The 27399-nt window shown below is 41.0% G+C and overlaps 1 protein-coding gene across 2 annotated transcripts in view; it reads left to right on the top strand.

The window, feature by feature from the left end:
* CCHR8.PART0H12orf57 (chromosome chr8.part0 C12orf57 homolog) overlaps nt 1–27399 on the top strand; it is a 377098-nt gene that overhangs the window by 111877 nt on the left and 237822 nt on the right. Inside the window, exon 2 of one of the 2 annotated variants that reach the window (XM_044079625.1) lies at nt 939–1060. The exons of the other annotated variant lie outside the window; for it this stretch is intronic. The gene's annotated coding sequence lies outside the window, so the exon portion shown is untranslated. The remainder of the gene's footprint in view (nt 1–938; nt 1061–27399) is intronic. 2 annotated transcript variants of the gene reach the window in all.

Genomic DNA, 27399 nt, shown 5'->3' with positions numbered 1-27399 from the left:
AATATGTTTATCACTCTCATAAAAGAACCACCAGGGAAAGTGAAAGGACGTTCAACTAGAGTGGTGTCTACTTCATTGCCTTTCAATCCAGACTTCAACTGGATTCAATTTGTAATGCTGCTACATGGGTTAATCCTCACACCTTTATCTCTAATTACCAAGTAGATGTGGTCTCCCGGAACAGGGCATCCTTTGGTTTCACTGTCCTGAGAGTTTATTCCCTTGAGCCACCCAAGAGAAAGGTGCTGGGAACTCTGTCCCAACCAGCAAGAATGAAGGCGAGATACTGGATGACAAACATGGAACGTTATGGTGAGTACATAGCTTTTTTTTTTTTTTTTAAGCTTTGGAGAGCGTAGTGGCAACCTGTTCTTTGGTGATAATTGGCAGTGGAGTGTATTTCTTGAGGGAGAACTGGGGGTTGATGGGGAGGTGAAATTTTGAGCTGAATTTGTTGGCTAGCAGATTTGCTATGTCTTCCGGCTGAGTGTAGGTGATGCCATCTACAACTAATTCTTCACATTGTTGGGTCTTGTACTTAAGATTGCAGACATAATTGAAAATGCCTTATGGTTATCCTTAGCTTTGGGGGCTATTTTTATCTCTGTCTGTTTCAGAGACCGGGGGTCCACCCGGGTGGCTTATTTTTGCACTTTGACCTGAGTTTATTTCAGTCTGGTACTGACATTTCTATACAGTTTTTATGCTTCTGCATAGGTTTCTGTATTTTCTTGATTTGGAGAAGCTTGGAAAGTAGCGATCTTGTCCCTTAATGGAGTGATTTGCCTATCTCTGATTTCATGGTAATTCTTTGTGTCTTTTCATATGAGACTAGTATTGGTCCATAGTTACACATGTCTTTTCTCTTTTTAATAAAAAATTTTGGAGAAAAAAGTGGCATAGAATTGATTAATTTATACCAGCTCCTCTTTTCACAGCGTGATGGAAATGCCCACCTCAGACTCTACTGGATTTAAACTGCAGTAACAGCCATCAAGACTTTCACTTTGCATTTCATTTGTTGTTGTTACTAAGACAGACGCTGTTCTTTTTTGTCAAGGTAAATATACCCTTTACTTGACTACCTTTTTTTTTTTTCTTTATAAAGGAAACGCATGATTGACAGGATGACTGCTAATTGTTAAGGTGAACTAGACAACTGTGGCCTCTCTTTTCAGTAATGACCTTGTTGCATAAGTGCAATAAAACTGACAAAAAAAATACATGCAAGATGGAGGCAACAGAGGTAATGTGTACTAAGATTAGTGACTTGAGACGTACCTCCCTAGCCTCTATGAAGAGAGACTTCATGGCGCTCTCAGAATGAGTGTCCCGAGTCTGGCATTGAGCAGTATTTTTCCTTCTCCAAAAATGATGTCGCAATATGCACAGAAGATGACCAACTCTAATTGGCTTAGTTTCTGATATCATTCTAAGGGGGTGCCATATTTGTCGGCATGGAAGGAGATGATTAGCAGACCACACTGCTTTACCAGGTTGGTCTCCATCTCTCCCTTCTAGGCTTTTGAATATTCGCTAAAACATTGTCCTCCCCCTTAGTGCCTTTTTTAGGGAATGCTAAACTGAAAGTGTTTCTGATATAGCAAATCAAAACCAAGACAATGTAAAGGTGTACTGCTCAGTGCTAGGAATCTAAACAAGAAACTCCACTCCCTGCAAGCTGTCCTCACCCTAGGGAACGCTGACATCTGTGCATTCAGTGTGGCAGAGTTTAAAGTCATGTAAGGTTATAATGCCTTCCACACATTTAGACCAGCTACAACACAGACAGGTACTAAAGGTGGAGGTGTCTCTATTTACATCAAAAATAAATATTCCTCAAGGCTGGTTAAACAGGAGAATGTACTTGAGCTTTTTCAAAATCCCCTACCATTTCCTTGCAAACTATTGTCTCCCTCTGCGACCCAGAAAACTCATAACTTGTACTTAAGCTTATTGGAAACAGTCATCATCCAACTCCATACCAAATTCTTGGGTGACTTTAATTACCCCACTACTAACTGGGAATCGTATATGACACCAGACATGCAAGTGCAGAGATTCATGGACTTTGTAACCACAAACTCCCCGGACCCAGATTGTCAGTATGCTGACCAGGGGCCAAAACATACTGGATCTGGCCGTCAATAATATGTGGGAATGCTGCACACCCCCTACTGTAATGTCTTCCCTTCTAAGGTCAGACAACAAAATGGTCTCCTTTGAAGTAAAAATAAAGCCCAGAACTCCAGCTAACCCTGGAATGTTCAGGAACTGCTCTAAGGCTAGCTTCATAGTATTGAGTAGTAACCTGGCAAAATTTCAATCCCCCATAAACCCTGAGGACACTGGTGCCTACACAGAACTGTTGCCACCTTGATGGAATCGCAACATCAGGCTGTATAACAGAAGGAAGAAAATCATGACAAAAATGAGAAGATACTGCACCTATCAGGATAAAAGCACGTAATTAAACTAAGCAAACAACTTGGAGGGCAAATAGTCTGCCAAACCAAGTTTGAGGACAATTTGGCCTCCCAGGCCAAAGACTTTCTTTAGCTATGTCCGCATCCTCAAAGGCAATACATAATTGCATGCAGAGCTCATTGTAAATGGAGCCACCTACAGTGAGCCAGAAAATATAGCAAACCTCCTGGCAGAGAAGTTCAGCTCTAACTTTATACCTCTCTCCCCCCCTCAACCTACCCTCAGGAAATACCTTCATATCTAACTCACTAGGGAGCAGATCTTCAATACTGTCTCTACAGCAAGGAGCACTGCATTGAGGGGCACAGAAAGTATCCTAGGATGCCATCTAAATAGCATGAAACATGACGTGTCAGGCCGTCTGCAATTGATGTTTAGCTGTAGCCTCCAAACAGGCTTTGTACCTCACGAATGGAGAACAGCAACAGCCATCCTTGTGCACAAGAGTTCATAGGTTAGTACTAAGCGAACTGCCCTTGTGAGCCGTTTTATGCGTCGCCAATTATCCCTTATGAAACTCAAACCCTGCACCTTGTGTTTGTAAGGCAAACACTTTAACCATTAGGCCACCCTCCCAACCCCCTTTGGGGCTATTTTACACTGAAAACTACAGACTCACATGTTTTACTAGTCTCATGTGCAAAGCCATTTAAAGAATTATCAGGGAAATGATCAGTAATGAGACAGGAAACCTCCAAACACTGGGCCCATCCCAGTTTGGTTTCATCAAGGGCAGGTCATGCCTACTCAACCTGGTGGACTACTTTGAGAAGGTCACCAAAGCAATGGATGAGGACAAAATGGTTCACAATGCCTACCTTGACCTGGTCAAGGCATTTGCCAGAGTACCCCACTCTGGCATTGCTGATAAACCTAAGATGTTAGGTATAAACCCTTATGTTACTCTGTGGATAGGCAGCTGGTTAACAAACAAGATCCAAGAAGTTAGAATTGGGGAGTCTACCTCTACAAAGAGGCCAGTCACAAGTGGAGTCCCTCAGGGATCAGTTCTGGGACATTGTTTTCTTTTTTGCATTTACTTCTCTGAAGTCAAGGCCAATGTCAAGGGTCTCTGCTGACCAGAATTGCAAATAATTGCATATTAGGAATAGTAAAAAAGTCTCTCACTGACACTAATGTTCTGCAGTAAAGGCTGACAGACAAATAACTCTTGTCAGAGTCATTGACTAAAACCAGATGCCAAGAAATGCATAATAGTATCCCTTGGGAAGTCGCCCACCCTTGGAAACTATCATATTGACAACACATCTTTAACAGTTGATCTAGTACTCAGGGACTTGAACACCCACAGCAGTCCAGCCTTTGACCATCAATTGTCAACAGTAGTGAGGAAATCGTACTATGTTGTGTAGCTTATAAACAAAGGTATGACATCTTTGTCCACAGAGTTCATTGATCCATTGTATTCAGCATTCATTAGACCCATCATTGAGTACAGTGCCCCCGCTGGTATGAACCTAACCAGGCACATCCAACAGGTGGAATGTCCACAAATGTTTCATTAAAAGAATAGAAGGCATAAGTAACATGTCCTATGCAGACCGCCTCAAAGCCCTCTCTCTGTATTCTGTCTGCTACAGACTGGTGAGGGGAGATCTATGTCAGGCATGCAAGGCATTCTTAGACCCCACCCTGATGGACTTCCTGCATATTCACAAAACAGGTGGCACCAGAATTACCTATTCTAAAGACTTGCACTATATCTGTTATATAAATAGGACCTACTGGAGATAGATATGTATTCTAGAGGCTACCTCTTCTCTGCAGCAGGCTCCCCATCCATGTGAAGGAGGGTGCCTCTATAACCCAGTTCAGGTGTAACTTGGACTTTTGGGTGGTGAACAGGAAATTCATCCCTGGATTGGTACCTATGTGTGTAATGGACGCAAGCAGCCAGTAAAAGGTTAATCTCCCAGGCCTCTGCTTGTAAATGTTTCATCTCCCAAACCCCTGCTTACATTTATCGAAGCTCCCAGAACTGGTCAGAGATCTGGATTACATGCCAGGCTTAAGAAGGCCCTTTTCGTTATCTTAGTACACACCTATGAATCTAAGATGCCTGGAAGAGATTTTTTCTTTTGGACACACCTATGAATCTAAGATGCCTGGAAGAGATTTATTCTTTTGGACACACCTATGAATCTAAGATGCTGGCAAGAGATTTTTTCTTTTGGACTAGTAAAAGAACTGTCAATACAAAGGGGGATACCTGTTGCATTGTACTGACGTGAACAGGATACTGATTAAGAGAGACAAATAATTTGGAAAGTCTGCCCCACTGTTGGTTTTCTTTGCTCCACGGAGGAAAGGCATGCAGGCACCCAAAATAACCCTTTTGTCAATGTAATGCGGAGCAGCTGTTGCTATACATCGGCGACAGAAGGCCCTGGCTGCTCCAAAGGTTCATCTTGAGAGGGTGGCAGTCATTTCAACCTCCTTTATTAGATGTACAAAATTAGGTTTGTGCAGTAGCTTCCTGGACCTGTGTGAACACCTTTGTCAAATACTGCAAACTAGGCATCACCTCCAGTTATTTTTCTTCTGTCAACAGTGTTACCTTATATGTTTAATTTCATCAATGCATAAACTGTCTGTAACTATGTACATAATTATTTCATGTGTAATTGTTACTATTTCTGTCTGGTGGACCACCACTGAAAAAGGGTCACGTGCCCTGTCAGACTTTCCCTGTAAACAAATGTTAGATTAAGTAAATAAAGCATTATTTTCACAAGTACAGTTTTAACAGTCCGTATTGTTGTCCTGAATGTATTTGTGGACTTGCATGTAATATAAACAGAGGGGAGGTTATCCAAGGAGTTAACTACTATTCATACCACTACTCATCGATAAAGTGACAAGGCCACACATTTTTGAACCCATGGTTACTGCAGTCAGAATATTTATGAACCTTGCCTGTTCCTGAAAGATGTTCTTCGTGTTTCACTGTTGCAGTCATCACACTTGGGTTATCCTGCCAGGGGTAGCCCTCAGTTGGCCTGAATACCAGAGGCTTAGTATTTCTGCGTCGGTTGCTGTCGCTCCAGGACTGACGTCAGGTCATCAGTGGTATAAAAACAGGCAGCCGACGCCATTATATCAGTCTTTCTTGCTGAGTAGCCCGAAGCAGTTCGCACGAGTGCCATTCGGCCACTGAGTTTTCATTTCCAAAATTGAAGTTGAAGTTTTCTAAAGCTAAGTACCCCGTTGGGGATCCTTTTTTCTTGCTCTAACCGATGTCAGAAAAGGTTAACAATTGTCTCGCCTGTGGAAAGCAAATACCACAGCGAGATTTCCATTCTCACTGCGTCACCTGTTTATAGGCCCAGACCACAATGTCCCTCGCTGTCGGTTTTGCGCTTGTTTCAATGTCCGAACTATACGTTGTTGGGCCCTTATCGTAGCTAAATACTGTAGCTCTCGATCTCTGTATTCCATCTGATACTGATCTTCCAAAAAAACGTAAGGATAAAGGCAGAGGCAGACCTCACGGGTCCAAAACTGCTGACGCTTCCATTAAGCTAGTCCCCAGTTTGCTGGTACTTGGTGAGGCACTTTTGCAGCCCCTGATGCCCACTTCAGTGGATTTGCAGGCTGCTACCAAGACCTGTTCGGAGTCCGTTATGCCGCAAGACTCTTCCTTGACTACGGAACCTGCGAATGTCGCCACCTTGGATGGGTCCGGAGCCGACGTGCAGGCACCAGCTCCTGAGGAAGTTCTTCGCACTACCGATATTCGACACAAACCGACGGCTTCTTTTGCGTCTTCAGTTATTTCTAAAACTACCGAGTTTCTAAGGCCCAGAGTACGAACCATGCCTAAAAAAATGACGACCCATCCTCAAGCGCCTGCTTCCATGCCTCAATCTCAGATGCTTAAAATGGCGGAAGACCTTATGCTGATTAGGGGAAGCCAGCCTACCCCTGCTAAAAGGAAAAGAGACTTGTCCCCAGCAGCTTTATCTGACCAAGAGTCCGGCTCTGAGGTTCCTGATTATGAAGACATGCCCTTATCTGCTTATGAGGATTCAGATGCAAGAGGAATCCATTCCTTCCTCCTCTTCCCCTCCAGAGGATTTTTCTTTTGGTGAAACCCTACATACTTTGAGAGAGCATTTCCATTGGGAATGCCAGGATTACCCTCAGTCCAAAGAGAGACTCTGGGAATTTTTAGATTTACCACAGCACAGACCTTTAGCTGTTCCTCCTGTTCTGGATGTTGTGGATGATGTTTTTATGGAATCCTAACTCCTGATACTCTACCTCCTGCTAAAAATCAAAAGAAAAACGAGTTGAATGGTAGGAGAAAGCTGAAATAAGCAAATACGAATAACGTAATGCTAAAGCAACTAAAAACTTTAATATGGTAAGCGCTTTCAGTGGTAAAAATATTCCACCTTCTACCTTGTGGGCATTGCACACAGTGTAAACACATTCAAGTGACTACTGACATCAATATTAATAACAAACACTACACAATAAATGGCTCCTTTAATTGCGAGTCCAAAGCTGTAGTATATGCAGCTTGCTGTCAGGTTTGTCCCTCATTTTATATAGGTAAGACTGAGCGGAAACTAAAACAAAGAATATACGAGCATTGTTATGCTGTTAGTAAAGGTGATGTTAACAATGCTCTTGCTCGGCATGTTTTACAATTTCCAGCACATGAGTTTTTATTTTTGGTTGTACACCAAACACTTTTAGACCCGAGAGGGGGGCCTTGGCAACTTTTATTAGAACAAAATGAGTTGTATTGGCAAATCAAAACGGCTGCATACATTTTCCCTGGTTTAAATGAATTTGTGTGTATTAAAAGCGTGTTAAAATTAAAAGCTTTAAATAGATAACCTATTAATTTTGCATAAAAGATTTCGAATTTGATACTGTACCTTTTTGTTGATTAAGTTTGAAACATAGTAACATTTACACAGTTTTATATATATAAAAATATGGACTTTGTTTTTGGTCATATATTCAGTATTATTATGATCAGATTTTGGTCTTTAACCAGCATGCAATTAATTATTTATTTTTTTACATATTACTATATATTTTTTGTGTGTCTATATTTAACTAAATATCTTAGTTCTTACAGTAAATTTATGTCATTATCACATATTATACATTTTCAGTTTTGCCCTAGTAGCTTTTTAAAATGTGATTTTTTAGTATAACATTTACACATGTTATACATATATATTTAATGTTATTTATAAATTGAGTATTATGTACTTAACATTGTAACTTTTTAGAGCAAGTTTCATACTGTTTAAATATTGTATTTTTATCTGGTTTTATTTTTATTGGTTGATTAAATGACTAATTGATAATTAACTACAAGCTATATAAGCATCAGTTTTATGTTGTTCTGGGTCTGAAGAAGGTGGAATATTTTTACCACTGATAGCGCTTACCATATTAAAGTTTTTAGTTGCTTTAGCATTACGTTACTCGTATTTGCTTATTTCAGCTTTCTCCTACCATTCAACTCGGTTTTCTTTTGATTTTTAGTAGTTTTTTGGTTTTCTTGGTGTTTTGTTGGTACTCTACCTCCTGCTCCCAGGAAACCTGACAGGTACTACAGAGTCCGTGACTCAGACAAATTTCTTTTCAAAAATCTTACTGCTGACCCAGAGGTCATCTCCCAAGGACCTAAGGGAATAAAAGCCACCACAGCGAAGAATTCCACCCCCTCGGACAGGGATTCCTGTGCTTTAGACAGATGGGGTAAAAAAAGTATCCACCTCTGCAACTCTTGCAATTAGAGCATTAAATTGTCAGTTCCACATGCTGAAATACCAGCAACATACGATGGAATTTATTAAACAAAAACTATCTACCTTTGCTGACTGTGCAGAAAATAAAGAATTACAGGAGCTTATGCATTCTGTGAGCCAAGTTAGTAAGCATACCATGCAAAGTGGGTTTGACGCCCTAGAAGCATCCTGCAGGGCAGCAGTCACAGGTTTTATACTTAGAAGGCATGCTTGGCTTAAGGAACACACCTTGCCAGACCATGTCAAATCAAAATTATTGGACACAACACTGTACAAAGACTATCTGTTTGGCACCAAAGCAGAAGAGGTTCTAAAAACGGTGGAAGAAAAAGCCAAGTCTATGCAGACAGTTGCAATTTTATTTGCAAGTCCCAGCCTCCAAGTTTCAGTAGGCATTGCCCCTCAGAATATTGGTCCTTTCCAGCCCCCTTAAGGCCACCTCAGACTAGACCTAGGGGAAACAGCCCCCCCAGACAACAGTCTCTGGGTTTGCAGAGATCTAAGCAATATAGTTCCTCCACTTCTAAAACAGGGAGTGCTAAGCCACCCCCTTATGGAAAAAAATCACAATGACTTTTCAACTCCACCTCTTACTTCTGCCCACCTGCTTGTGCCCTTAGGAGGAAAACTTTCCTCCCATGCAAAAAACTGGGCCTCCATCACCAGCGATCGATGAGTCCTCAACATAGTGTCCCAGGGGTACAAATTTTATTTCCACACATTGCCAACCCCAAAAGGGTTCCCAGACTTTCCTCCAAACCAGTGGGCAGAGGCACAAAACCGTGTTCATTCCCTGCAATTCAGGCTGTTCCTGCAGACCAGATAGGCCAAGGTTTCTATTCCAGACTTTTCCTGGTACCCAGAAAAGAGGGCACCTGGCGCCCAATCCTAGATCTATCCATTCTAAATGCCTTCCTGGTGATACCAAAATTCAAAATGCGACCCCTTCAGCAGCTTCTTCCTATGCTATCCAAAGATGCTTGGTTAACCACTCTAGACCTAAAAGAGGCCTATCTGCACATCCCAATCAGAGACTCTTGCAGGAAATATCTACGCTTCAGGGCAGGATGTATGCATTATCAGTTCTCTGCACTTCCTTTGGCTTATCCACTGCTCCCAGCGTTTTCACCAAATGCCTGGCTCCAGCCATTGCCTTTTGCAGACAAAGAAATGTATTCAAATTTACCCCTACTTGGACGACAGACAGTCAGGAAAAACTGTTACAGCACCTGACATTTGTAAAAAAAAAAATCTACTGACCTCACTGGGGTACACTATATAAACGAAAAGAAATCCAAACTAGTCCCCAGTAAGAAAATTGTATTCCTGGGAGCAAGCCTGGACACAGCATCCCAGATGGCATTCCTTACTCCAGAAAAACAAGCAAATCTGACAGGCTACTACTTTCAACAGTCCACCAGAACCCAGTTATCCGCAAGGAAAATCCTGCAAGTTCTAGGGTTCATGACCACTTGCATTCTACTAATTCCATATGCCAAACTGCATATGAGGAAACTTCAGTTGTACTTAAAAAGCCTTTGGTGTCAACATTCTCAGGACCTGGAAACTATCATACCTATGATACCTTGTCTAAGGAAAGATTTTCTTTGGTGGGCAACATCATGCAACCACAACAAGGGACTTCCCTTTTCACAACCCCACGCTGGCCAGACCCTTACCACAGATGCATCAGACTATGCCTGAGGTGCACACCTGGACGGCAGGTGCATTCAGGGCCACTGGACCCCAAATCAAATTAATCTGCAAATCAACCAAAAAGAGATGCTAGCTGTTCAGCACGCTCTGACAGCTTTCAACCCCCTACTGTCTCTCCAGGGCCTCTACTAATCAAAACAGACAACAACACCACAGTGATGTGGTACATCAACGAGCAGGGACAAACCCACTCTTACCACTATGCAGGCTAGCCATGATCCTTTGGCACATGGCTTCAGCCATGCAGATTCACCTGCTAGCACAATTCCTGCCTGGCAACCAAAACTGTCTGGCAGACAACTTAAGCAGAAATCTCCTAGACCCACACAAGTGGCAATTAAACCACAGCACCTTGAGCCTTGTAACCCAGAAATGGGGTACCCTGAAGGTGGACCTATTTGCCTCCCTCAACAACCACCAGCTCAGCAAATTCTGCACCAGGGAAACTCACAGCAAGGCCTGGAAAGTGGATGCCCTATCCTTCCAATGGGTAAACCTCTCGATCTGTGCATTTCCCCCTCTACCTCTTCTTTCAAGGGTGTTACTCAAAATAAGGGAGGAAAGACCAAGGGCAGTCCTGATTGCCCCAGACTGGTCACACCAACACTGGTACCCAGTACTGCGCAGTCTGTCACTGTTGCCTCCATGGCACCTCCCTCAGATTCCAGCTCTCCTGACACAGCAAAAGGGAGAGTTCTTGCATCCACAATTGCAGACCCTGAACCTGGCAGCCTGGCTTATTCCTTGACCTCTCCTCCAGTGGCCAGCCTAAGTAAGCAAGTCCTGGACGTTATACATGAAGCCAGACGACCTAGCATTAGAAAATCCTATGCTGACAAGTGGAAAAGGTATTGCTCCTGGATCCAGGATAAAGGAGCTGAACCAGCACAGCCCTCCTTACCTCTCATCCTAGCAGACCTGCTTCACAGGGGCCTATCCTTCTCTTCTATTAAAATCCATGCCTCTGCCATCTCTGCTCATTACAGCACCGAGCCACCTCTATTTTCACACCCCTCATCAAGGAGTTCCTTAGAGGGACTAACAACTTAAGGCCACCCAGATGAGCCCCTACCCCTGCTTGGGACCTTTGTGTTGGAAAAGCTCACCACCACCCCCCCCTAGGGCTGCCACCTTTTCAAATGCTCAAAGTGGGACATTTTTGGTGCAAACGTCAGATTTTGCAGGGCTAAACATACCCATGGCCAATACAAAGGACAGAATTTCACTTTTTTGCCTAAATAAAAGTTCATTCTTGTAGCATTTTAGTTGCTTATTCTGTTTCTTATAACATTTACGTGTTTCAGATACAGAATAACTGTTTTATGCAACTATTACATAAAATATAGGAAATAATTTTGTCCTAAAATCTCAGGACATTTGCCATTTTTACAATTTTTTTGCAGGACACAACTGCCCAAAGAGGGACTGTCCCCCGCCACTCCGATAGCCAGGAAGAGCCTTTCCAGACCTACGAGGACTCAGATGCAGAGGACTCCATCCCCTCTGCCTCCCCTCCTGAGGATATTTCTTTTGGGGAAGTTCTGCATTCCATGAGGGAACATTTTAAGTGGCAAGGCCAGGAATTTTCTGATTCCAGAAAGCACCTTGCCTTCCTTAAAAAGCCCCAGCACAGGCCCTTAGCTATACCTCCTGTGCTTGATGTTTTGGATGATTTATACTCTGACTCCAGTGTTACCCCTGATACTCTCCCTCCTGTTCCTGCCAAGCCGGACAGATACTATAGAGTTCCTGAAACACATGCTCATTTCTTTAGGGCCCATGCTGTTGATTTAGAAACTATTTCACAGGGGCCGAAAGGGGTTTCAGCTACCACCTCCAAAAATCCTTTGCCTTCCAACAGGGAAGCTAGGTCATTAGAGAGATGGGGGAAGAAGGTTTACACCTCCACTACTTTATCTATGAGAGCTCTCAATTGTCTCTTTCATATGTTTCAATATCAGGATTTCCTGTTAGATGATTTACAGAAAACTTTGGCCTCTCCTGATCCTTTAGATAGGAAGTCTTTGCAGGAGGCTGTACACAACTCTCAGCAAGTTAGCAATCACTTCCTTCAGTGTGGATATGATGCATTGGAAGCTTCATGTAGGGCAGCTATGACAGGGGCGGTCATTCGTAGACATGCATGGTTAAAAGAACAACCTCTACCAGATCATGTTAAGGCAAAACTTCTTGATGCACCCTTGGAAAAGAACAAGCTTTTTGGTGCTAATGCTAAAGATGTATTAAAGACCATCGAGGAAAAAGCCAAGTCAGTTCAGACAGTCAAAGATTTCCTCCAGGTTTAGCCACCCAGATTCAGCAGGAATTGGCCTTCAGAAAACTGGTCCTTTCCTAATACTGAAAGATTTCAAAGGGGCAAAAGCAGGCGTGGCCGAGGAAGAGGACAATACAGGGGTCCCTACAGGGGACGACAGTGGCAACCAGCAAACCAAAGAAGTGACACAGGGGCTTCTCCTGCCCCACAGGGACAATCCCAATGACTTTCCTCTACTTCCGCCTACCAAAGAGCAAACAGAAGCTCCCTTGGGCGGAAAATTATCTCTGTTTTCAAACAATTGGCACAGATTGACAAAGGACAAATGGATTTTGGACATTATAGACCAAGGCTACAGGTTCCACTTTCATACCTTACCAAGGAAACAAGGCATGCCAAACCTACCGCAAAACCAGAGGGCAGAGGCTTTCAAGCAAATTTCTCTGCTTGCTCAGATCAATGCAATAGAAAAAGTTCCACAACAAGAACAAGGCCAGGGGTTTTACTCAAGACTGTTCCTTGTTCCAAGAAAAGAAACACAACAGAGACCAATACTGGATTTGTCCGCATTAAACACCTTTCTCATAGTACCAAAGTTCAAAATGCTGACCTTACAGCAAATCCTTCCCATGCTGGGCAAGGGGTCTTGGCTGATTGCTCTGGACCTCAAGGAGGCATACCTGCATGTCCCTATCAGACACAGCTGCAGAAGATACCTCAGATTTCTTGCAGGGCCAGAGCATTATCAATTCTCAGCATTGCCATTTGGCTTATCTACTGCGCCCAGAGTGTTTACAAAATGCCTGGCTTCAGTAATTGCTCATTGCAGGCTCCAGGGGATCCAAATTTACCCGTACCTGGACGACTGCCTCATACAAGCGGACGACAAACTGATCTTGACAAAAAACTTGGATTATGTCATTCAATTGCTACAAGCTCTGGGATACACAGTCAACTTCCAAAAGTCAAGACTGCAGCCATCCCAGCAAATTACTTTCTTAGGAGCCAATCTAGACACAACCTCTCAAATGGCTTACCTGACAGAAGACCAGCAAAATAAGTTAACTCATTATTTCAAAGGTTTGGCAAAGCTCACCCAGATGACTGCAAGGAGATTCCTACAGGCCCTGGGTTACATGGCATCATGCATTCTACTGGTTCCATTAGCAAGACTACACATGAGAAAGCTTCAATGGTACCTAAAAAGTTTATGGTCTCAACACAGCAACAACCTAGAGACAACCATACCACTCATTCCATGCCTACAAAAGGAATTTCTATGGTGGGTCTCGGTAAGCCAGGCAAACACAGGTATGTCATTCAAAAAACCACAAATAACACAAACAATGACCACAGATGCCTCAGACCTTGGATGGGGGGCGCACATGGAAGGCAGATGTATTCAAGGACAATGGTCTCCAAAGGAAACGCATCTGCATATCAACCAAAAAGAAATGCTGGCAGTCATGCATGCCATCGAGGCCTTTCGACAACAACTTCAGCAGGGCCACCTGCTAATATGGACAGACAACACCACTGTCATGTGGTACATAAGCAGGGGGGCACCCATTCTTACCCCCTTTGCAGACTGACAATGAATCTTTGGGAAAAATCACTGAGCTTAAACATACAGTTGCAATCCCAGTTTGTTCCAGGCAAAGACAATGTGCTGGCGGACAACCTAAGCAGGAATTTCCTAGACCCCCACGAGTGGAGGTTACATCCAGAAATCTTCATAAGGCTCACCTCGACATGGGGCAGGCCAGAAGTAGACCTATTTGCCTCCCACCTCAATCATCAGCTACAGAAGTTCTGTTCAAGGACATATCATCCACAAGCATGGAAAACAGATGCTCTCTCATTCAACTGGAACTTCCTAAAGATTTATGCATTCCCACCTCTGCCACTGATGACCACAGTACTACTAAAGATCAAAGCAGAGAAGCCAAAAGGGATCCTAATAGCTCCAGACTGGCCAAGATAACACTGGTATCCACTACTACGGAGCATATGCCACAACAAAAAGTGGGCCCTTCCCCAATGGCCCCATCTTTTGACTCAAAACAACTTCAAGACAGTACATCCCAACATTCAGACGCTCCAGCTAACAGCTTGGGAGATCCCATGAATAACCTCAATCTATCTCTCTCCAAGGAAGTTCAGCGGATATTAACAGAAGCCCGCAGACCATCCACCAGAAAGGTTTATTCAGCAAAATGGAAGAGATTCAGCATTTGGAATACCAGCAAGGGTCATGATGCATCATTATTGAACATCCCACTCATCCTGGAATACTTGGCAGATATGCTACAGAATGGACTCCCATATTCTTCTATAAAAATACATGCTTCAGCCATTTCAGCTAGATACAACACTGATCCACCTGTGTTCTCACATCCTTTAAGGCAATTTCTTAGAGGAATCAAGAATATCAAGCCACCAAGAAAGGCCCCAGTACCAGCTTGGGACCTCAACTTTGTCCTAGAAAAACTGACTCTACCCCCCTTTGAGCCAGCAGCTTCTGTGGACTTAAAATTCCTCTCATGGAAGACAGCTTTCCTGTTGGCAATTACCTCAGCAAGAAGGGTTTCGGAATTACAGGCCCTAATGGCAATACCACCGTTCATTACTTTTCATAGAGACAGGGTCTCCTTACGAACCAACCCTAGTTTTCTGCCAAAAGTGGTATCTAGGGTTTCTTTAAATCAAGCAATTCACCTGCCTACCTTCTTTCCCAATCCTGAGAACAAAGGGGAAAGACTGTTGCATACCTTGGACATTCACAGACAACTTCGCTACTACCTGGACAGAACCAAGGCCAATAGGAAGTCTGATCAGCTTTTTGTAGCTTACGCCTCTGGAGTACAAGGAAAAGCAATTTCCAAACAGACTATTTCAAAATGGATTGGACAATGCATCAGATTATGTTATTTCTTCCATGGAAAGTGTACCAGCCAATATCAGACCACACTCTACCAGAGCTACAGCCACCTCTACAGCATTCTTAAGAGTGGTGCCTACAAAAGACATTCTAGAAGCTGCTACATGGAGCTCCGTGCATACATTCTCCAAACAATACAACCTTCCTTTATATTCCAGATCCAGAGCAGGCTTTGCTTCGGCAGTCCTGCAGGGATTGATAGCTATACCATCCTTTTCTTAGAGCTTTCCACCTCCCCCAGCTAAGCTATGGTACTCAACCCATATGTCATGACTGCAGTTGCATTCTTGAAGGACATAGTACAGTTTTGTACCTACCATAAATGTAGATGTCCGATAGATATGCAACTGCAGTCGTTTCCTCCTCCTTCCCCTCTACTCCTTGGGTCCACTCCTCTCCCTGTTATCCTAGCTGGGGATATCTGTTATGGTGTATCTGTTTATTGCTTATTTATTTGTCTGGAATCCTGTTTTTGTCTTCCAAATTGATTACAGCCTTCCTTGGAGGGCACCTGGCATCTGGGGCAAGAAACACTGAAGAAGATGGCGTCGGCTGATGCTTATGTACTCGGACCCAGACTTTGGAATCCAGCCGACCGAGGGCTGCCTGAGACAGGACAACCCATATGTTATGACTGCAGTTGCATATCTATCGGACATCTACATTTATGGTAGGTACAAAACTGTACTTTTCCTGCCCTCCAGCCCTCTGTTTTTCTCTCTCTCTCATCTCTCTTCTCTGGCTATTCCTACTGGTATTGGTATTTACTTTTTACTGGTGGTGTTTTCCCCACCATATATTAGCTCCCTATTTGGGGGCTCCCGACATCTGGGGCAAGAAAAACTGGCGTCAGCTGCCTGTTTTTATACCCCTGACATCATGGAAGGAGTGAAAGCATCCAACGCAAAAATGCTAAGTCTCTGGTATTCTGACCAACTGAGGGCTACCTGCAGGCAGATAATGCAAGTGTGATGACTGCAACAGTGAAACACGAGTAACATCTACATTTTTGGTAAGTGTACACCAACTGTACTTTTCTTTTTTAGTAAATCAAGTCTCAGAAGTGGAATATTACTGCCATCTTTTGAAAATTTTCTAACATTACACTTAGGACATGAGGTCATGGGGGAAACAACTTCAGAATAACCTGTTCTGGATAATTCCTATTTCTAAGCCTTTTAATTCTACTTCATAGGTTCATAGTTCATAGTTTTAGTACTAGGCTAACTGCCCTTGTGGGTCACTTTAAGCCTAGCCAATTGCCCCAGATGAGAGTCAAACCCTGCACCTTGTGTCTGTAAGGTATAAACCTTAACCATTATGCCAACCTCCCCCCTTCTCTTACAAATTCATAATTCACATTTGACCATACACATTGTGTGCCTCAATTGTTTAAAAGACCATAAATGTCAAAATGCTTTATAATGTTACTGGTGTTATTCTTTGTTTGAATTGCAGATAACTTTTTTGCACAATTTTTTGTGTATAAAGATGTCTTCATATCCTACTGCACTCTTTTTTTGTTCACAAGAAAAAGGTAAAAAAAAGTTTAGCTTCTTTGCAATCACTTATCTCTTTAGTACCATTGGTATAAAACCAGCGTCTATAAAATCTGCATAGTATGAATCTCACCTAAACGCATCATCATACATTCGGTTTCTAATAACGGTTTGCTAAATTAGCATAGTTTGGTTTCATCCTAGCACCTATTTTAGTGTATAAATTAGCACTAAACAGAAATTGGAGAATAACACCAAATCAGTAAGAACTACTAATAGACAAACTTTAGTTTGAATCCAGTACCTTGGTTGGGTTGGACAGAAGAATTATGAATTTTTTTTTTTTTTTTTAATAGAGGAATTGAATTAATGAGCCAGGTTTAGAGCCAAAAATTATCCCGAAGATGTTATTGAGGAGACCTTTTCCACTGTTGTATTTGAGAGGTGTGATATTGGAGAATTTCCACAAGATGGCAGTAATACTTCCCTTTTTAAATAGAGGATAAAAGTTTTACCAGACGCTGTACAGTTGTAGTGGTAAGAAGCAAATTGTATCTGATCATAGGAGGTGACTAGGCTAATGGCCCCAGGGCCCTTACAAGCCTAGCCAAATTCAACCCGTGTTCCTGAGGATGTCTAGTTCAAGCAGACACTAAAATCTGCACCTATTGGTCCTGTCCAAGAGGGTAACAAGTGGAACCCCGGGGTGAATTTCCAGTTACCCATCCAGTCATCCAAGTTAGCTTAAATAGGGCCAACAAGGGGCTTTGCTTAACATGAATAGGAAGCTTGTTCCAAAGATGGGGCAATCTATGTGAGACAAATCTGTCTCTCCAGCAAGTTCTGTTGATGTCACATACCAGGTTAAGGTCCTTTGAGTAAGTGACCCATGCTTCATTTTACTTGCGAATGTGCAGCATTTCCATTAAAGCTGGGTCAGAGATTGCTCTATATGCAAGGTACGGGTCGCCTCTGAGCAGTCTGTATGACAGAATAAAGTGACAATGATTTCTGTTTGTCCCCATAAGACGGAGCTTGAAGACCCGGAATTTTCTTTAAGGAACCTTTGTGGTCTCTCCATTTGTTGCAGGTATCTGGAAAGGAACATAACAGAGGGAGCATTGTACTCCTATTATTGGCCTGATGAGGGAAGAGTACAGTGCCGTTCTTGCCACTGTGGAGACATGGTGATCCAAGTTAAAGTTGTTGTCAACCTGTGTGCTCAAATCTCTCATCACTGACTGTGTGCTTAGGATCTCTCTATTGATGTGGTAGTTTGCAGGAACCTCACCCTTCTTGAAGCAGATGGTACATTTTATTTTGGCATTAAGACCATGATTTAACACCAGTCATTAGTCTGTGTAAGACCTTGTAGGTTAACATCGCTAGGGGTTTCATTGATCACTCCTAGTATGCAGTCATCGGCAAAATTTGTCAGCCATGGTCCTTTAGTTTTAGCTTGTACTTCTGAGAAGTAGATTCTGAACAGTAGGGGTCCTAGAACTGATCTGTGGAGCACCACTGGTTACGGGTCTGCTGGAGGAGGTACGGTTCCTTCTTTTGATCATATGAGTTCTATCAGTGATCCAGTTTGCAACTCATCTGACAGTATATGGGTTGATACCCAGCTGGATGAATTTTTCCATAAAACCTGAGTGAGGGATTGTGTCAAAGGACTTGGTTAAGTCTAGGTAGGTCCTTTGCACAGATTTGCTCTTGTCTAGGGCGTTGGTGACTGCCTCGAAGAAGTCCACCAATTTTAATAAGCATGAACGCCCATTGACAAAGACAAGCTGGGTGGGGTCCAGCATTTTGAGATTTCCTGTGCCTTTGTTAATAAGGTCCATGATGATTCATTCCATGGCCTTGCAGATAAGGCTGGTCAGGCTAATGGGTTTATAGTTCCTGGGGTCTGTGGATTGTGCAAAGGGATGATGGTAGCTGTTTTCCATTCCACTGGGATGAAGCCAGTGTTTAGTCAGTGATTGAAGAGCTTGCCCAATGGTGATGCTAATTCCTGTTTTAACTCATGTAGAACACAGAGTGGGATGTTGTCAGGTCCCATTGAGGCTGTGTTTTTGATGTTGCAAAAGGCGTTTAAGACCTGCTTCTCTAAGGTACTAGGTGGGAACAGGTGTTGAGGATGCTTTAGGGTGTATGTGGCAGGGACGGGGGAGTGAAGTTTTCACTGGACCTGTCAGCTAGCAGGTTTGCTATATCCACAGGTTCTCTGTAAGCGCAAATCTGGGCCTTACCTTTGAGGTTACAGATGTAATTAAAGAACGGCTTGTGGTTATCCTTAATTAGGGAAGCGAATTTGGATTCGTAGTTCACTTTGGAGGACTTCACTAGGAATCTTATTTGCTTGTTTAAGTTGAGGAAGGAGTGTTTCCAGTTTTGAAACCGTTTCTTCCTACTTTTAGACAGCAGTTTTTTTTCTTTTGTGTAACCTGTTAATGGCAGCTGTCCAACAGGCAGGTTTGTTTTTCTTTGAAGGATCTTGCTTTGGTTCTGTCAGGTATGGCAGAGTCAGTACAGTTGTACAAGTGGTCGTATAAAGCATTGGTGTATAACTCTGTATAGGTGTCTGTTCCTTTAGTGGGGGAGGGGCTATGAAGCTTTTTATGTTGTCATGTAAGAGGTTGTAATTGGTCTTGGAGAAGTTTTTAGTCTAGTTGTTGCCAAGGAGAGAGGTTTTGTGTTACTTTTAGCGAGACTGATTTGTGGCAGAACTTACCAGGGATGGCCACACTGGGGGGTGGTGCAGTGGTCTCCTATGTTGGGGAGTACCAGATCAAGGATGTTTGACCCCCTTGTGGGTGTGTCAACCAGCTGGTCAAGAGCATTGGAATTAACGAAGTCCAGGAACCTTTGGGCAAGTGAGTTAGAACACGTATAATTTACCCAGTCAATGGATGGGTAATTAAAGTCACCCAAAACCAGGGTGTTTGGTTGCATCTTGATTGACTCATGTAGATCCAAGTAAGCTGAGTGGATGTCCTAATTCATGGACGGGGGTTCTGTAGCTGGCAATAACCTGAATATGGGTCTTGGTCAACTGCACCTAAAGTAATTCAAGGGATTTGTGCTGTTTAACCAATCTAGAGATGCTTCAATATTCATTAAAGATAAATACATTACCTCCTCAGTTTGTGGTCTGAATTTGTGGAAGGAAATGTAATCTAGTATAGCTGGGGTGCTATCTGCAGCCTTAAACCAGGTCTCTGTGACTGCACAAATGTCAGCATCTTCCAAGGTGAGGACTGCTTCCAGTGAGTGCAGTTTCTGGTTTAAACTCCTATCATTTAGTAGCATAACCCTGAGGTTGTTTTTAGAGAGTATTTTTACATTGGGGAATTTTGTTCTTGTGACATTGCCTAAAAAAAGCACTGTGGTGGGGGGGGGGGGCAGGAAGACCCCCTTAACCAGTAACTGAAATCCCAGGGGTGACAGATGAAGACCCTCTCTGGCAAAGCATTGAGGTCTGTTGACCATGTCATCCCAGGCTGATGGATACTGGATACCCTTTGAATGCTGATGGATACTGGATACCCTTTGAATGACACCAGAAACTAAGCCAATTGTTGAAATCAAACATTTTTTGTTTGTACTGAGGTATCATAGTAGGTGAAGGTAAAATGCTGCTTAAGGCTAGGGATGTACCTGCCCAAGACACGCAATCTGGGAGCTCAGTCAGTACAGTGAGGTGCGTCTCAAGTCGTTCACACCAATCTGAACTTTAACTGAGTCTTAATGGTGCCTGTTGTTGAGAGACTTGAGTGCGTGTGTGATGTGGTGGATCCTGGCACCTGACAGACAGCTGACTGACTTTTTCCTTATCCAACCTGGTGAGAAAGACATCGATGTGTCTCACAATTTTTACCTATGACTAAGATGTTTGTTTTTGTTATACCTTAGCGGCTTGAATGGTGAGACACTTGTGTGTGATATATTATGTGCACTATGTTTTGCATAGGTTGTATTATGTGAACTGTGCTTGTGTTTGGGAGGTCTCTGATGTTTAGGTAAGCTTCTGGTAAGGACCTCCACTTATGTACGTTTGTGTGTTGTTTGTTTGGTAGGTGCAGGAGGTGAGGTGTGCATGCTGACAACCTGCTTAGTGTCAGATGAACTGACTGGTGAGCAATGGGAGAGCCTGGATTCCAGGTTCTTGATATAGATACATTTCTCGCATAATGAATTTGTGTGGACTAGAAGTGGGTTGTCGTTGTACATGAGGCAATTGCTACATTGCCTCAGGATGCTCATGTTGACCGGGCTGGCTGGAGAAACTGTGGGAAATTCTGTCCATAATGCTAGGCAAGTTGATGTGGGCAGAAAAGAGGGAGAGGACAAGAAGGACCAGGTAAAGTTGAGGACAGGAGTAGTGGACAAAAATACGAATGGCTAGTGGGTAGGATCTGTGTTTATACATTCAGCGAAACTCCGAAGGTATCACCTGTCAGTGAGGGACAATCGAGAGAACTTGCCTATGGAGCACCAGCAGAGTACTAAGGGAAAATTTGTAGGCAGAAGTGTTTGCGTCTATAACTGCCAATGGTGCCCACCACTGCTCGGCAGTACGCACTGTGCGAACAAGCACAAACCCACACAAACAGGATACTTGTGCAACAAATGAGAGCAAACGGATTTAAATAAATTAACCAATAAAAAAAGCTCAAAACTGAGCTCTGCTCCATCAACCTTCAATCAGAGGAGTTGTAACTGCACACTCCTGCCACCTAGATGCATACTTAGGTGCAGGGGAACCCTCTCCAATGAAAGATGGCCTGGTTTAGCACTCAGGTTATACAAGCAGAACTAGATTCAGCAGGTCTGAATCTAGTCTATGCTGCAGCAAACAAAGTGCAACAATTTCTGAAAAAGAGCTGAAATAAGCAGGCACAGTAAGCCTTCAACCAGGAACTCCCAGCTTAGAAGGGCAAAGGCTACTTTCTCCTGCCATATGAGTGTAGACCACAAACCTTCTTAATGTAAAACAACTGGCCTGAAGCCCAAGTGCTTAATCCAAAACTAAGAGGTTTAGAATAGCAGTTGCAATTTAATCAGGCTACTAACAAGCAGTAATAAATGCAATTGAACAATTTTTAGAAAAGCAGCAAAAGCAAATTAAAGTAGAAAAACACTAATACAGTAAAATCAGATGAATAAAGTGCATAAGTGGGAAGGGAGGAAACGGAAGATAATTCAAGGTTAAGAAACTAAGGGAGTGGGCCTTCCCAAATGATCTCGCTGTACTCAGTAGAAGGAGCTGATGTAATGGGTTGGCCTTTCCATTTGATCTCTCCATACTCAGTAGAATGAGCTGATCAGATGGGACTGGGAGGAGTGTCCAAAATCAGATTTATAGTAGGGGCGGGCATCTCAAAATCCATCAAGTTTAAGAGTAGTGGAATAAACTTAAAGCACTCTCTAGTGGAATATACTTAAAGCACTCACTAGTGGAATATACTTTAAGCATCCACTGGCATTTTAAATATTTTGGGTAACGAGGCATAGTTTAGAAGTAAAAGAATATGAAGTCTTACTTTAATAATAATAAAAAAAAGATAAGCTTCACAGACAGAAATGGTATGTGCAAGTGTTTTGAGTTTGTTGAGTTCTTAATGGATGGACCATTAGTTTACCATAGTGCTACAAACAGAAGTTATACCTGGAAATACAACACCAAGGCACCAAAGTGCAAGGAAGGCACCAGTGCACAACTTGCTTCACCACAAAAACGAAAAACAGGAATCCAGTAAAAAGGTTTATTTCTCTCTCTATCGTCTCGGCCACCAACAGCCTTCAAGGAGTAACAATTAATACATACCACACAATAAATATATATATATATATATATATATATATATATATATATATATATATATATATATATATTCCAGCAAAATTCTACATTCAAACCTTTGGGTGCCAAAGTATCATATTTTAGTATAAAAATAGCTTCTTCTTTTAAAAGCAGACATCTAATCTTGTCTTTACCATAATCACAGACAAAAATTTGTTGTAAAACAGTTGCTTTTAAACCCACAGGGTTACCATTATGATCTTCTTTAAAATGTTGAGCCACAGGACTCTCATCCCTATTATTCCGAATGTCTCTTAAGTGTTCCAATAATCTCACTTTAAACATTCTTTTTGTGTGTCCAATATAAATTTTTTCACAATCACACTTTATTACATAAACTACCCCATCCGTTCTACAATTATTTGCACCATTAGGCGAAAAAGGAATATTATTAATATAGGGAAAGAAATTTTCTGTGTAGCAACATATACTACATTTCCCACAAGGCTTAAAGCCTCTTTCCTGAATTTTTAAGGGCATTCTACTTACAGGTCTAGAAAACCTAGTATGAACTAACAAATCTTTAACATTTCTTCCCCTCTTGTAGGAAAAAACTACCTTCTTATTAACTAGACCTGTTAATTCTTCAAAATTCCTTACAAATTCCCAAAAGTATAAAAAACAATGCCTAATATCCCTACTACAAATATTGTATGTAGAAACTACAAAGAATTTTTCTAATTCTTCATTATTATACACCCCATTATTTTGCTTATTCCTAAAAAATCTACTATGTCTATTATTATTATATCTAATATTAAATACCTTTTGGATATATTTATCAATTAATTTGATGTCATACTTTCTAGTAATAAACATATTTCTCGTTTGTTCAATTTCCTTCAAAAAATTACTTTCATCATTACATAATCTAGAAATTCTTAAAAACTCTCCATATGGTAGAGAGTCCATGGTATGTGTAGGGTGACAACTAGTGCCCATTAAAAATTCATTAACTGTTCCAAATTTCCTATGAATACTAGTGATGATATTCTTTCCTTTTTGTCCACATAAATTAATATCCAAAAAAGAGACTTTCGGACCATATTGTAAACCATCAAATATTATACCGAATCTATTAACTTGAATTTCCTCCACAAAAGTATGTAGTAAATGGAAACCATCTTCACATAAAAATACCAAATCATCTATGTATCTGAAATAGAGCTTAACATGATTTTTGAAAAACAATTTATTATAAATACATTCCTTTTCCACTAAACCCATAAAAATATTGGCATACATGGGTGCAAATGGTGCACCCATAGCTGTACCTTGAATCTGGTGAAAAACTTGATCTTCAAAGAAAAAATTATTATTCTCTAGGCAGAATTTCACCAAATCTAATATATAATGTGTAAAAGGGGTATTACCCATCTGAAGCAATATTGCCTCCAATCCAAAAACATGTTGGATGTTGGTATATAAACTTTGTACATCTAATGTTATCCAATACATATTCTCATGCCATATAATGTGTTTAATTTTACTCAAAAAATCAAATGAATCTTGTATATAAGAAGGGAGTTGTTTAGCTTCTTTCAACAAAATGCCATGTAAAATAACTCCTAAATTATAACAGCCAAACTCACAAATGTACGTGGGGTCCCAGGCAGAATTATAGTCAAGTCCATAAATATTGCACCACTGCTTTAGACCTTCAAGGAACAAAAACAAGCAGATATTTCTTAGTAAGAAGTAATAAAACGTTCGTCCATATAAAACTAGTTTATTCGAACACGTTAGCGCTTTAACGCGTTAGCGAATAAACCTAACCTAAGGAATATGTTGTGTTATAAGACGTTAATAGGGACGGAGGTTAAACCTCGTGACGTTGGACACAATACTGTGCCTTGTGGAAAGTGTAATCAATGTATAGCTATTGATACTAACACTACTTTTATACATCCCAACAGCAATTATGTTTTTAGGTTTAATACGGGTACTGACTGCACGAGTAAGAATGTGATATATTTAGCCAAATGTCAAGCATGTACTTCATATTACATAGGCAAGACTAACAGACCCCTAAGAGAACGGGTCAGGGAGCATTTATATCACATTAGAATGGGCACGGAAACCAGTGCATTAGCCAAACATGTTAAGATAGCTGGCCCGTCCCATACATTTTTGTTTTCTGTCATGCAGGAAGTGTTTGTGAGTCACAGAGGGGGTGATTTGATTAACTATACCCTAGAATGTGAGATGAAATGGATTATCAGGTGTAAATCTGATAGACCACCCGGTCTGAATGATAGGGTAAATATCAGACCGGTACTCAAGAAGAAGAGATGTAGAAAACCTATAAAGCATCAGTGAGCTGTAAGGAATACAGATAGAATGAATTGAATTATATGTGTTGTTGTTTTTTATACACATATATTGTAGAGTTGATGTTTGGGGTCACCACATATATTTCTTGCATATTAACTTTTGCATACATGCGTTATGTATGGGAGTGATTTATACATATGTATGTGTTTTTTATATATATGTGTTTTTTATATATGTGTTTTTATATAGGTGTTTTTTAACGTGGTTTTTAACACTGAAGTACTGTTAGATTTAATTCATGATCATGCAGCCCTTTCTGTTATAAATTACGTGATATTTTATTAGTATAAGAGTGCATACACAACAGTATAGGTTACTTAATGTGTATTTTTTCTTATGTATACATGCACATTATTAGGAGATGTTTGTATAATACTGATAGGGTTTATAGTAGAAATTTTTTGTAAATTTTAGTGTGGTTTTAATTGTTTCACGTGATTTATCCAATAGGATTCATGTGAAGACTATTTAATTAGCGTGATTTCATTGTTACTTGTACGTCTGAAGAAGCCTGTAGGTGAAAGCGCTAACGTGTTCGAATAAACTAGTTTTATATGGACGAACGTTTTATTACTTCTTACTAAGAAATATCTGCTTGTTTTTGTTCCTTGAAGGTCTAAAGCAGTGGTGCAATATTTATGGACTTGACTATAATTCTGCCTGGGACCCCACGTACATTTGTGAGTTTGGCTGTTATTATTTTTTGTCTCGTGGGGTCAGTGCTCCGTTGGCTAGGCGCACTCATTTGTGTGGTTTATAACTCCTAAATTATGTAAAAAAATATTTACAAGCTGAGACTATGGGACGTCCAGCTGGGGTAACATTATCTTTGTGAATCTTTGGTAAACAATAAAAATACGCTGGACCTGTATTCTCACATGATAATTTGTTCTTAACATCCTTCTCACACAAGTAACCAAGTCTACAGCCCCTTTGAATTAATGCAGCATAGTTTATCTTTGCTTGCCCTATCAAATTAATACTAACTTTTTTATATACTGTTTCAACTGTTAATAAATCAAGACACATTTTTAAATATTGAGTATAATGCATTATTATTATTTTATTACCTTTATCGGAAAGGCTTAATAATCAATTCTTTTTGTTTAGAGAAATCAATCCAAGCTAACCATTCTTTTTTAGTTAAATTATATTGAACTTGCTTTAAATCAAAATTCCTAAACATCATGTCGTATTCAAATTCAATCATAGACTGAAATTTCTTAATACCCTCATGACTAGAGGGTGGCATAAACTGACTATTATAGCCCACTGCAGAAGTGTCAATTTTACAATAGGCATTCAAATCACTATTACAAGAAACAAAAGACTGATATGAATCTATATCAGAAAAATACTCATCACTACTAAAAGTGTTAACATTAAAAGTATTGTTAGCAGCATCAGAAACACAATTTTCAAAAAAATGCCACAAGTGCATTTTTCTAATTATTTTAAATAATTCAATTTTACATTCATAAAGCTTCGGTATTACAGTTGGTACAAACTTTAACCCACAGTTCAAAACAGAAAAAACATCATCTTCAATTGTATACCCAGATAAATTAAGAACATTACTAATACCACTTTGTTCTTTTATTATTCCACCATTGGCGTTGTTGCCCCCCTCTGTATTGTTCCTGTTCAGGGTAACCTCTCTTCTGTTGTCGATTATACTCTCCAGGGTGACGAAAATTGTCATGTAAATAATGTTCATCATTTGGTAAAGGCAAAGATGGAAAATTATTAACATCTACATTAAATTGCCTATCTACCACTGCAGATGGAGTATCAGCACTATTAACACTGACAAGCCTCTCTTTAACTTTCCCATTCATTTCCTGATAGCGTGCTGTTGAACGGACACTTTGGTTGGATACTTTGAAAAAAGCATCACCTCTTTCAAAGTCTCTAAGGTCTCGTTGAATTTTATACATTTTATAATCAAGCACCTTCTTCTCATAAATGTCCACCTTGTCCGTAATGTCCAACAAACAAGACTCAAAGCGACTTCTATCCAAGACAGTCGCTAAATTAGAACAAATATTAGCAATGTCAGTCTTTATATGAGAAAGTTTCAATATGTCTCTTTCAATGAGAATATTCAACCATTCTCTAGAGCAAAGATGTGCTGCTTTCTCCCATCTTTGTTTAAAAGTTTTATCATTAGAATTTGTCATGTCAAATGGTTCAGACGGAAACTTAATAGCTCTAAGACCACGAGGTATGATATCTAAATCAAGGTACCTCTGCAAACTAATGTAATTATAGTGTGTTGTCATTTCTTTATTCATTAAGTTATTCAGCTTAGATATCAAAGTTTTTACCTCTGTGGAATAGTCCGCTGAGCGTTTGCCAACATTGGCAAAAGGATTATTAACACACCGACTGCGTGTTTCCGCCAAAAAATGTTCCCAAATAGAAGAAGCAGAGTTTTCATTATTTCCACGAGTATTTCTATCAGGTCTCTCTATCCGCTC

This window comes from Protopterus annectens, chromosome 8.part0, assembly GCF_019279795.1.
Source record: "Protopterus annectens isolate FY-2018-M chromosome 8.part0, PAN1.0, whole genome shotgun sequence".
NCBI classification, from domain to species: domain Eukaryota; kingdom Metazoa; phylum Chordata; order Ceratodontiformes; family Protopteridae; genus Protopterus; species Protopterus annectens.
This window is presented reverse-complemented; position numbering and strand designations above follow the sequence as displayed.